Here is a 12,026-nt window from a genome sequence, read left to right as displayed (position 1 = left end):
ACCGTTGTTGCTCGTGCCACCTGAGATGCTGTGCGAACAACATAAATAAAAAACCTTGAAATATAAGAAATGTTCACTGCTTAAATGATCAAAACAGTGAACTTGCACATATAACATGATAATTTTGAATGGACCTTTTAGGGACCAAAACAACACCGAGAACACCATATTTATCATGCTTGCCATGCTTTTGTTTAGTTAATTCATAGTTGAAATTGTCAATCAAAGTGGCCATTAGTTACCTTAGAAGCTTGGCAGCATCTTCTGGACCAGGATTTGCAGCGTCTATTTTCCTCTTTCCATCAACAGAACCTGGAGGTTTCCACCATTCTTTGCAGGAAAGATTGTCTTTCCCATAGACTAAATGCTCCGTGCTTTGCAATCAGTGAAATTGTAGACACTTATATTCAATACTTTATATTGTTTTTCAGTCCATTTTGGTTGTTTAAGTATATATAACTTCATGGCATCCAATTTTACTTTAACATGCAATGCACACAAAACAAAATATCATGTATGGCATTACAAATATTTCTTTCTCTCATGCAGGAAAAAACTTGGGCCATAACCTAAAATCATGGATACTAAGGAAAAAATAAGAAAGAGAGAAAGAGAGCGGTATCAACGAATGACGAATGAAGAAAAACAGGAGAAACTCAAAAAACGCCGTGAAGCCTATCAACAAAAGAAAGATTCAAGAAAGACAGCAGAACAGAAGACAGCAAAACGTGCACAAGAAAAACAAAGATATGAAAATATGAAACCAGAAAAGAAGAAAGCAAGAATGAAACAAGTAGTAGCTCACCGTCAAATGAAACGGGACACACCATCCAAAGACTCAATAGCAATGGAGAATCCTGAATATGTCGCAACTGAACAGGACGTCAGCACTTCTACATTTACTTATAAATACAGGGATCATGTGGCAGCAGGAAAAAGGCAAGCGTTGCTACACCGTCGTAACGAAGAATTCACAAAAAGACGGAAACAAACTATTTCCATATCATCAAAAGAAGATGCTTCAATGATGGGAGACTGCAATGAAAATAACCAAACTCTAGAGCAGCCACAAGTCATGATTTATGGTAATAATCCCAAATTAATACTCACATTCCAAGTCAATACAAATATGTCTATACAGCTAACCATCTATTCTGGACAGACATCCCCTCCCCAATGTTTCCAAGCATAAGAGAAACAGATGCACGAACAGAAGTGGATTTATGGCCAAATATACCCTCCTCCAACATGCTTGCAACAATCAAAGATGTGGAAGCACGAATACAATCATTATGCAATGATGATCACTGTAAGTTCTTAAATTACATATAAATATTTTTAAATAATAACAGTTAATAAATGATGATAAATTATTAAATAGGTGATGATGGAATCATATATGAGCAAGAAGCAAGTATTATGGAAATAGATGTCGCGGTAAAATCAATCTACCACGACGATCTCGGTAATGTTATCAATTACATATATGTTATTAGGCAATACAAACAAAATATATAATCAAAAATTACAACACAGGTAATGATGGAGTCATATTTGAAGAAGACACGGACGAAGATGAATACGTGTTCACCGGTGAAGGTATGCTTTAAACAATTATTACTATAAATTTGCACAATTATAATAGTACTTACTAAATTTTATATGTTGCATATCAAACCAGAGTGGGATGGAGAAGTGGACATTGAAATCATAGATGATGAGGAAAGTCTCAATCCTGATCCATATTATTTCGTCTACAACAACATACCAACAAGCACAAACGTTCTCGAAAAAGAAGAAGATTGTGGATTCTGCAATGCAACCAAATTCAAGTATGGAACTAAGGGTTTATGTTGTAGAAAAGGACAGATAAGACTAGCCAATCCCAATATACCACCTGAACTAATGAGACTTTGGACAAGCAATGAGTCTGATGCACGGCATTTTCGGCAAAATATAAGATTTTTTAATGGGCACTTCTCATTTACAACTTTATATTGTCAACTTGACAAAGACACGACTGACATGCGAATGGCTGGTATTTACACCTTTCGAGCACATGGTCAAATATATCACAACATACATTCATTTGGTAATAGTCGCTCGGATCCAGAGCATCTACAACTATACTTCTACGATGATGATCCAAGCTTAGAGCATCGATACCGCCGTTGTCATGACGAAATGTACGAGCAAGACAAGCATATGATTGGAATAATAACAAACATCCTACGCGATAACCCGTACTCTCAACAGTTTAGGAGTTTGGGACAAGCCGAAAACCTTCAGGACTACAGACTCGTCTTAAACCTTGACCAAAGATTGGACCAAAGAACATACAATGAGTCAATCAATTCGGAGGTAGCTGCAGTGTGGATTGAAGGAAATGAAAGAAAAGATACTTATGACCGAAATGTAATATTACATGGGAACAATAACGAAAAAGAGCACATTCGGTCATATTACGGGTGCTATGATCCGTTATCGTACCCTCTATTCTTTCCAAGAGCTGAACTGGGTTGGCATAGGAAAATCCCAAAGAGGGAAACACGAGACAAAGATATTGGTGCTGATAATATCAGGTATGACGATGATCCAGGTAAGAAATTCATATACTATTATATTCAAAATTCATTTTTCATACAATATTAACTACTAAACTAACTTTTTATATTGCAATGTTTGCACAGACTCAATCAGTGGCCTATGGGTAACCATGAGAGAATACTACCGCTATAAATTTCATACACGACGAGGCATATTTAACCCAATTTTACACGGCGGACGGCTTTTTCAGCAGTTTGTTGTAGACACATATATCAAGATTGAAAGCTCCAGACTTGACTACATCTGGAATAATCAAAAGAAAATAAGAGCAGATCTATACCAAGACCTTCTAGACAGCATTCAAGCTGGACAACACAATGCAGATGCAGTCGGAAAACAAAGAATTCTAGCCTCATCATTTATTGGAGGGCCACGAGACAAACTTCGTCGGTATCTAGATGCTATGGCATTGGTTAGAAAATATGGAAAGCCGGACGTATTCCTAACAATGACCTGCAATCCCAACTGGGAGGAGATCACAAGTGAACTAGAGAATGGACAAACACCACAAGATCGTCCAGACATTGTCGTTCGTGTTTTTAGGGCAAAAATACAAGAAATGAAGAAGCAACTATTTGAGAAGTCAATTCTTGGAAAAGTTCAAGCATATACATATGTAGTAGAATTCCAAAAGAGGGGATTACCGCATGCTCACTTTTTACTTATCATGACTGGAAAATACAAATACACATGTCCGGAGCAGTATGACAGAATCATCTCTGCCGAGCTCCCTAACAAGCACAAGTACCTAGAGCTATACAAAATGGTGATCAAACATATGATGCATGGTCCTTATGGTGCATTGAATAAACTTTGTCCATGCACAAAAAATCGTCCATCATGCAAGAACAATTATCCAAGGTAATTCAACGAAACCACAATTCAAGGCAAGGACTCCTACCCAATATATAGGAGACGCAATGACGGGAGGTCTGTAATGGTCCGAAAATGCCCACTGGATAACAGGTGGGTGGTTCCTTACAATCCCTATCTTTTAAGGATGTTCAACTGTCACATAAATGTTGAGATATGCTCAAGAATTAAAGCCGTTAAGTACCTCTTCAAGTACATCTACAAGGGTCATGACCGAGCTTCTGTATCTATAACTGACAATACAAACGAAGTCGAAATCGATGAGATTAAGCAATACAGAGACGCACGGTGAGTGACACCTCCTGAAGCATTGTGGAGAATATATGGCTTCGAACTAAGCAAAATGCACCCACAAGTCCTGCAACTTCAGCTACATCTCCCAAACATGCACATGGTTTCATATCATAGCATGGAAAAAATACAGAATGTTATCGACCGTGAAGGCACGGAAAGATCAATGTTGACTGCATACTTTGAAGCAAACAGCTTATATGAGAAAGCACGAGGCATACTATATAGAGAGTTTCCAGAACATTATACTTGGCAAAGTCAAGGGAAGTTTTGGAAACAGAGGAAGCGAGTCACTGTATTCGAGGTCGGCAGGATAGTATCGGCACACCCGGCTGAAGGAGAACGATACTATCTTCGAGTCCTCCTAAACCACGTGACAGGGGCCACAAGCTTCGAAGACCTACAAACAGTAAATGGACAAGTAATGCCAACCTTTCGAGAAGCAGCAGAAAAAAGAGGTCTCATTGAGGCAGATAGCACATTGGATGACTACATGACAGAAGCAGAATTGTTTCAAATGCCATCATCGCTACGAAGACTATTCGCAACAATCTTGGTTTTTTGCGAGCCCAGCGACGTACGTAGCCTCCGGAACAAACACCTTGAGGCAATGTCAGAGGACTATAGTAGAAATTGCAAATGCAAACACACCGTCGAACAAATGGTTTTGAAAAACATCAGAGACATGTTGCACTCAATGGGAAAAGACATAGAATCATATCCTCTTCCGGAGATAGACCAACAGCACGAGACGACAGATGACATACCAAGGGAGATCATGGAGGAGACCTCCATCAAGGTGGACCATGAGGACACATCTTTGCATAAGAACCTAAACAACGAGTAGAGGGAGGCCTACGATGAAATCCTAGCAGCAATTGACCACCAAAGAGGAGGAATATTCTTTGTTGATGGACCTGGAGGCACGGGAAAAACATTTCTTTATAGGGCGCTCTTGGCCACAATACGCGGGCAAGGCAATATTGTTGTGGCGACAGCCACTTCCGGCGTTGCTGCTTCAATAATGCCCGGAGGGAGGACCGCACACTCAAGGTTCAAGATTCCACTCAAAATAGATGATGGGGATATTTGTGGATTCACAAAACAGAGTGGGACAGCCAAGCTACTCAAAGCAGCATCGCTAATAATCTGGGATGAAGCATCTATGACCAAGAGGCAAACGGTGGAGGCCCTGGACAAAAGCATGCGGGACATAATGGACAGACCAGAACTTCCGTTCGTTGGAAAAACAATCGTATTTGGAGGGGATTTTAGGCAAGTGTTGCCTGTTGTGCGAAAGGGAACAAGAGCACAAATAGTAGATGCATCACTTCGAAGGTCCCAGGTTTGGAATTCAATGCGTCACTTGAAGCTTGTGCACAACATGAGTGCTCAAAACGACAAGTGGTTCACAGAATACTTACTACGCATTGGAAATGGAACCGAGGAGACAAATGAAGATGGTGAAATACTACTGCCTACAAGTATAAGGTACAAGAGGCTCTCGAAGACATGGATTGGGTTGAAGCCATGCATTAAGAACTCAAAAACTTCGAGCGCAACAAAGTGTGGCGACTCGTGCCAAGACCAAAGGAGAACCACAATGTCATTGGGACAAAGTGGATATTTAAGAACAAGCAAGATGGTAATGTGTCGTCACTCGTAACAATGCAAGATTGGTAGCACAAGGCTATTCCCAAGTCGAGGGTATCGACTACGGTGAAACCTTTGCTCTTGTCGCTCGCCTTGAATCTATTCACATGTTGCTTGCATTTGCTTCTCATCATAACTTCAAACTATACAAAATGGATGTGAAGAGTGCATTTCTTAATGGTCCCCTTAAGGAGTTGGTTTATGTCAAGCAACCCCTAGGGTTCGAGGATCCCAAGTTCCCTAATCATGTGTATGTTCTCGATAAGGCACTCTATGGCCTTAAACAAGCCCCACGTGTGTGGTATGAGCACCTTACCGAGATGTTACATGACCGTGGTTTTGAAGTTGGGAAAATTGACCCCACTCTTTTTCCTAAGAAGGTCAAGGGGAGCTTGTTCATATGCCAACTATATGTTGATGATATTATCTTTGGTTCTCCTAACAAAGCTTTTAATGAAGAATTTGCTGCTCTAATGATTAAAGAGTTTGAGATGTATATGATGGGAGAGTTAAAGTTTTTCCTTAGATTCGAAGTCAAGCAACAAAGTCAAGGAACCTTCATCAATCAAGACAAATACACTTAAGACATGCTCAAAAGGTTCAAGATGGATGATCTCAAACCAGCCAAGGCCAACACTCCCATGCCTCTCAACTGCCATCTTGACCTCGATCCCAATGGTAAATATGTGGGTCAAAAGGTGTATCGCTCTGTGATCGGCTCTCTGCTTTACCTTTGTGCATCTAGACCGGATATTATGTTGAGTGTGGGAATTTGTGCATGATTTCAATTTGTCGGGGAATTACAACGCTAACTGCTGGATCACAGAGAGAGCGACAGAGGATTTGCATGCGTTCAAGTGAGCAACTTTTCTCGTTTTTTCTTCCACTATTTATATTCAGTACATAAGGGAAACGGAGTGGCTGGTAGTTTCCTACCATCGCGCCATAATCCTGACGACTCGCGCCATAATCCTGACGACTCGCGCCATCCCATGAGACCGTATCATGCAAACCACCCGAGTGAAACGCATGGCCCTAAGGTGACGTGGTCACATCGTGCTACAGGCCCATGCAGCCTACATGCAAAGGCACGCACAAACCGCGACCCAACTAAGCTGAAACAAAACTAACTAGCTAACGTTTATTCTTGACGACTAGGTTAGCTAACACATCACCCCCCTGATCTTGTCGCCTCCTGATTAATTATTTGACATGTCGATCTTCCCCCTCAGCTCCAGGAACTGGATCTGTCCGAGCGCCTTCGTGAGAATGTCAGCGAGTTGGTTGGAGGTGTTGATGTAGTCGATGTAGATGCGCCCCTCCTCCACGCACTCGCAGATGAAGTGATACCGCAAGTCGATGTGTTTGCTTCGATCATGGAAGATGGGGTTCTTCGACAAGGAGATGTCCGACTTATTGTCGACCAGTAGCTTCGGCTGTTTGATCTTCTTGTTGAGAATCTCTCCGACCAGCCAAGCTAGCCAAATGCCCTGGCAAGCAGCAGTAGTGGAGGCCATGTAGTCGGCCTCACATGAGGAGATAGCCACCACACGCCCCAAGGAAGAAGAGCACTCCCGTCGTGCTCCTCTTTTCGTCTATGTCGCCGACGTGGTCCGAGTCACTGTACCCAGTGAGCTTGGCTTGCCCTTCTCGTGTACGTAGGCGCAGCTGTGGTCCAGCGTGTCGGCGATGTACTTCAGTAGTCGCTTCACCGCCGTGAAGTGATCTGAGGCCGGTGCCTCCATGAACCGGCTCAAGTAGCCGACGGCAAAAGAGATATCAGGCCTCGTATGCAAGGTACGACAAACCCCCGATAATGCTCCGGTAGAGGGTATTATCCGCCGGCTTGTCCTTGCTGTCCCGGCTCAACTTCACTCGCGCCTCCATTGGCACGTTCCCGGGGTAGCAGTCGTCCATTCGAGCTCGCTCCAGCAACTTCTTGGCGTAGGCAGCCTGGCACAGTGTGATCCGTCGGTGCTTGTCGAAGCCCGTACAACGCCTTTCGGAGGCGCAACACCTTCTCCTCCTTGTCGGGCACAGTGTACCCTAGTGGCTGGACGACGTAGACCTCTTCCTGTAGGTCGGCGTTCAGAAACGCGGACTTGATGTCCATGCGGTGAACCGGTCAGGCGTGGTGCACGGCGAGGCCGATCAGGACGCGCATCGAGTCCATCCGCGCCACCAATGCGAACACATCTTCGAAGTGCACTCCCTGGACTTGGACGTACCCCTTAGCCACCAGCCTTGCCTTGCGCTTCACCACCGCCCCATGGGCGTCCTTCTTCAGCTTGTACACCCATTTAAGGCCTATCGCGCGATGGCCAGGCGGGAGGTCGGTGAGCTCCCACGTGGTGTTGTCGATGATGTTCCGCATCTCCTCGACCATGGCGTTCCGCCAACCCTTTTCCTTCTCGGCTTCGAGGAAAGAAGCCGACTCCTCTCCTGCAAGCAAGCAAAGTGGGTTGTACTCCACCTCGACCTCACTCGTGGTCTCCGAGAGATTGTCTAGCGTCCGGTACCGCCTTGGTGCCTCCGCTCCAGGGGACGGCTCAGATGCGTCCATTGGCAGGGACGCGAACTCGACGCCGGACGCCGCTGAGATCGACGTCATGGGCTCCTGTGTCGTGAGAGTAGCAGGGGAAGCCCCTCCGGCGTAGGGCGTGGGAGTGGCCGGAGAGTCCCCTCTGGCGTCGGGCGTGGGAGTGGCCGGAGAGCACCCTCCGGCGTCGGGTGTGTGAGGCGAGGGAGGCGGCGAGGTCGTGGTCGATGCATCGTCTTGGGCGTCGCGTATGTCAGCCCGCAGGCCGTGCTCGAGCTCGACCGTGAAGGTGTCCAGCGCTTGTGCCTGGTTCCCTCCATCGGCCATAGCGCACCAGTCCCAGCCTCCCAGGAGCCATCCTCGTCGAAAACCACGTCCCTGGAGACGTGTACACGGTTCGTCGAGGGATGCAGCACACGGTACGCGGTCGTGCCAGGCTCATACTCGAGAAATACCATGGGCTGGCTCCTGTCATCAAGTTTCTTCAGACTTGGGTTAGTTACCTTGACATGCACAATGCACCCGAATGTGCGCAAGTGGTGAACACTTGGACGACGCCCACACCACGCCTCATGCGGTGTCATCTTCTCAACGCTCTTTGTCGTGGATCTGTTGAGGAGATACACAGTCGTCGTCACAGCCTCGCCCCAAAACCGCCCCGGCATGCCCTTGGACTTCAGGAAGCTGCGTGCCATGCCGACGATCGTTTGGTTCCGCTGTTCCACCACGCCATTCAGCTGAGGCGTGTACGACGCGGTGAGCTGTCATTTCATCCCCTTGTCAGCGAAATACTCGCCGAGGCTGTGGGAGGTGAACTCACCCCCCGATCAATGCGCAACACCTTGAGCTTGTGCCCGGACTCGTGCTCCGTCGTGGCGTGGAACCGCTTCAGCGCCGCCTGCGCCTCATCTTTGGTGGCGAGCAGCACCAGCCACATGTGTCTGCTGTGGTCGTCGACCAGCAGGAGGAAATATCATTTCCCCCTGGCGTGGGTGGGTTGAATGGTCCGCATAGGTCGGCGTGGACCAACTCAGCGGCGTCGTGGCTCGGTTGAGAGCCTTGTCGGGGAAGGGCGTGTGTCGATGCTTGCCGGGAAGGCAGGCCTCGCATACCCGATCGGCTTCATCTACCATCGGCAAGCCGTGCACCATGCCATCCCGGGCAAGTTGACGTAGAGCCCGGAAGTTGACATGGTTGTACCGTGCGTGCCACCGCCACGCGTCCTCGCCACCGTGCACAGCGAGGCACACCGGCCACGCCGGGGTGAGTTGCAGGATTTAGAGCCGTCCCGTGTTGCGTTCCACGCGGGTAAGGAGCACTAGTGAGGACGGGGCCTTTAGCCCCGTCCCGTAAGGGGCTTTAGTCCCGGTTCATCAACCAGGACTAAAGGGGCGGGATTAAAGGCCTAACCTTTCGTCCCGGCCCTCTTACAAGCCGGGACTAAAGGTGCTCCACGTGGGCGCCTCGTAGCGCCCCAGGGGCAGGCCCTTTAGTCCCGGTTCGTTACACGGACCGGGACTAAAGATTTTCTGATTTTGCTGGTTTTTGGGTTATTTTTTTGAATGAAATTATTTTTGGGTTTTAGGGTTTTAGGGCTTAGGTGTTCGGCAGATTAACGTGATGCCTCGTTTGGTGTTCGGGAATTAGTTTTTATATAATTTAAATAGAAATAATTATGCATATATATATATATATATATATATATATATATAAGATTAACTTATCTTACAAGCGAGCATATATATACAATTATATGGAGATTTGAATTATCGGGACTAGAGCCCGTCTATTCGATTACATGGACGAACATCAGTAATGGCCCTTAGCTACACTAAATCGTCCTTTGAGCTCTATAACTTCCGTCCTCAGAAATCCCGCAAACTCCTCTGCAACAGCAATCGCGCGTTGCTCTGGTAGGACCTTCGTCCTCATGGCCGTGTGCTATATAAGAAGAGGAGATGAATATGAATATCAATCATGATAACAAAGAATGGCGGGTAAAATAGAGGTGTGAATGTTCATTGCTTACGTTGAATCTGTGATCCTTGAACTCAGAGGTAAACGTGCGAATGGTCTCGGAAACATAGTATCCGCATAGATGCGTTCCCCGTGGCTGCTGGTCGTATTTTACGAGAATAAAATATATATAATCAAAATAATAATCTAGCATCATAAATGTATTAAAAATTAATAGAAATATATCATACTACTACTTACCTCAGCCGCTCTAAAGGTCAGCTTCTCAGGAAAGTTACCGGGAGTCACGCACTTGAACCGCTTCCAAACCCTGCCCGACAAGGATAATGATTTGCTAAGTTTTTCATCAATTGATATATCAGAAAATCATCGAAAGAGATCGATAGAGCGCAAGAATGATTAAAATTACCCTTGGAGCATGTCCTGCAGGCTTTGGAACTATTCCAAGGGTCTCGATAATGGGTCGAAGGCATCAACTCTTCCCTTATCAATTTGAATGTCTAATAGAATCCAATGGAAGCTGCACATGTGTGTGTGTGTGTGTGTCTATATATATATATATATATATATATATATATATATATATATATATATATATATATATATATATATATATATATATATATATATATATATATATATATATATATGTCAGTAACTTATCAATTACACTTATAAGTGAATGGACACAACAAAGGTAAAGACCCTCACCTGAAGTTGTATGGAAACAGTATGTGGTTACAGAAATTTTGATCTATTAGAAACCTTAGAAGGTTTTCCTCCGTCTCCTTGGGTTTGTCAGTTAGCGTCGCTACATGTATTTTATCTGGGTCAATAAACCCAATATTTAGGATGCTCTTACTTTTATAATCCAGAATCTTCATTCTGCATAATAGAGTACAAGTTATATATAGACAATGAATTGAAATAACTAAACAAGTTATATGTAGACAACGAATTGAAAAACTTACAGACAATAGTAACTCATAAGCGATTTGTCGAGGGCGTCGCCATTGTACATCTAGAAGAGTTCATCAAAGTCGATATGGATTTCTTCGGAGCGGCCGTAGTACTCCCGTGGAACACTCAGCACGATCATCGTTCTCCCATTCTTTGATTCACTTAAGTACCATTTATGCAAGTAACGCATATTTGTTGGGAGATCATCTTTGCTGACCAAAGGCTCTCCCATGACAAACTGTGGCTTAGGGGCTACCACAGCCTTGGGTATCCTGTCGTCTTGGGAAGCCAGCAAATCTTCAACCGAGATACCACATTAAGCCGCCAACTCCTTTGCTCTTTCAAAAGCTTGCCCCTGCACCGGAGGGGGAACATTCTCGGTTAACACCTTGAGGGGTGGGATCGACTGTTTGGCCTGTTGTCCAAGCTGAGGAACGTCTGATTTTTTCTTGCTTGTAGTTGAACTTGATTTGCTCCCACTTGCACTTGCACGTGAGCTGCTCTTTTTCACTTCCTTCTGCAATGTGCGTGTATAGTCATCAGGCTTATAGTGTAAGTCATACTGTGATGGAAGGGTTATGAAGTCTTTTGCCCATGCTATTTGCTTCTCGGTGTATTCCGGCGGGGCTCGGGTTCCTTCTTTTTCATCTGCGCATCATGTTGTTCCTTTGCTATCCTGGCGTTTTCCTCGGGGGTACGATCATAAGGTCTGATAGGAAGATTAGCATGAGGTACCTTTGGGAGGGGCGACAGTTTGCGCTTTGGGGAGATCCGTCGCTTAGAAATCATCGATGAAGCGTTCTTGCTAGCACGCTTCCGCTTAGTATCCTGTGCGGGCGGCGGCGGAGACGGACGACCCAAGTCCGGCGGCGGTGATCGAGATGGACTCGTGTTGTGCTGGCCGACGTCATGTGGAGGGCTTGGAGGTAATGGAGGTGTAGGTGACCTGCGACGACTCGGAGGCGGTGTTGTCCTTGGGGCCGAGCCTGGAAGCTTGATGTAGTTCTTGTCCCATAGGATGACTCCACCCAGTACTTCTCCGAGTGTCCTCTCATCTTCGGGTCCAGCTATGTCGAGCTCCATATCATTAAACCCCGTCATGATTTCATCCACCCCGACTTTAGCA

General features: G+C 45.4%; 1 long non-coding RNA gene across 4 annotated transcripts in view; it reads right to left on the bottom strand.

Moving 5' to 3' along the window:
* Positions 1–12,026, bottom strand: part of LOC123410846 — a 49,703-nt gene that overhangs the window by 25,150 nt on the left and 12,527 nt on the right. The gene's annotated exons all lie outside the window — the stretch shown is intronic.

This window comes from Hordeum vulgare, chromosome 7H, assembly GCF_904849725.1.
Source record: "Hordeum vulgare subsp. vulgare chromosome 7H, MorexV3_pseudomolecules_assembly, whole genome shotgun sequence".
Classification (NCBI taxonomy): domain Eukaryota; kingdom Viridiplantae; phylum Streptophyta; class Magnoliopsida; order Poales; family Poaceae; genus Hordeum; species Hordeum vulgare.
This window is presented reverse-complemented; position numbering and strand designations above follow the sequence as displayed.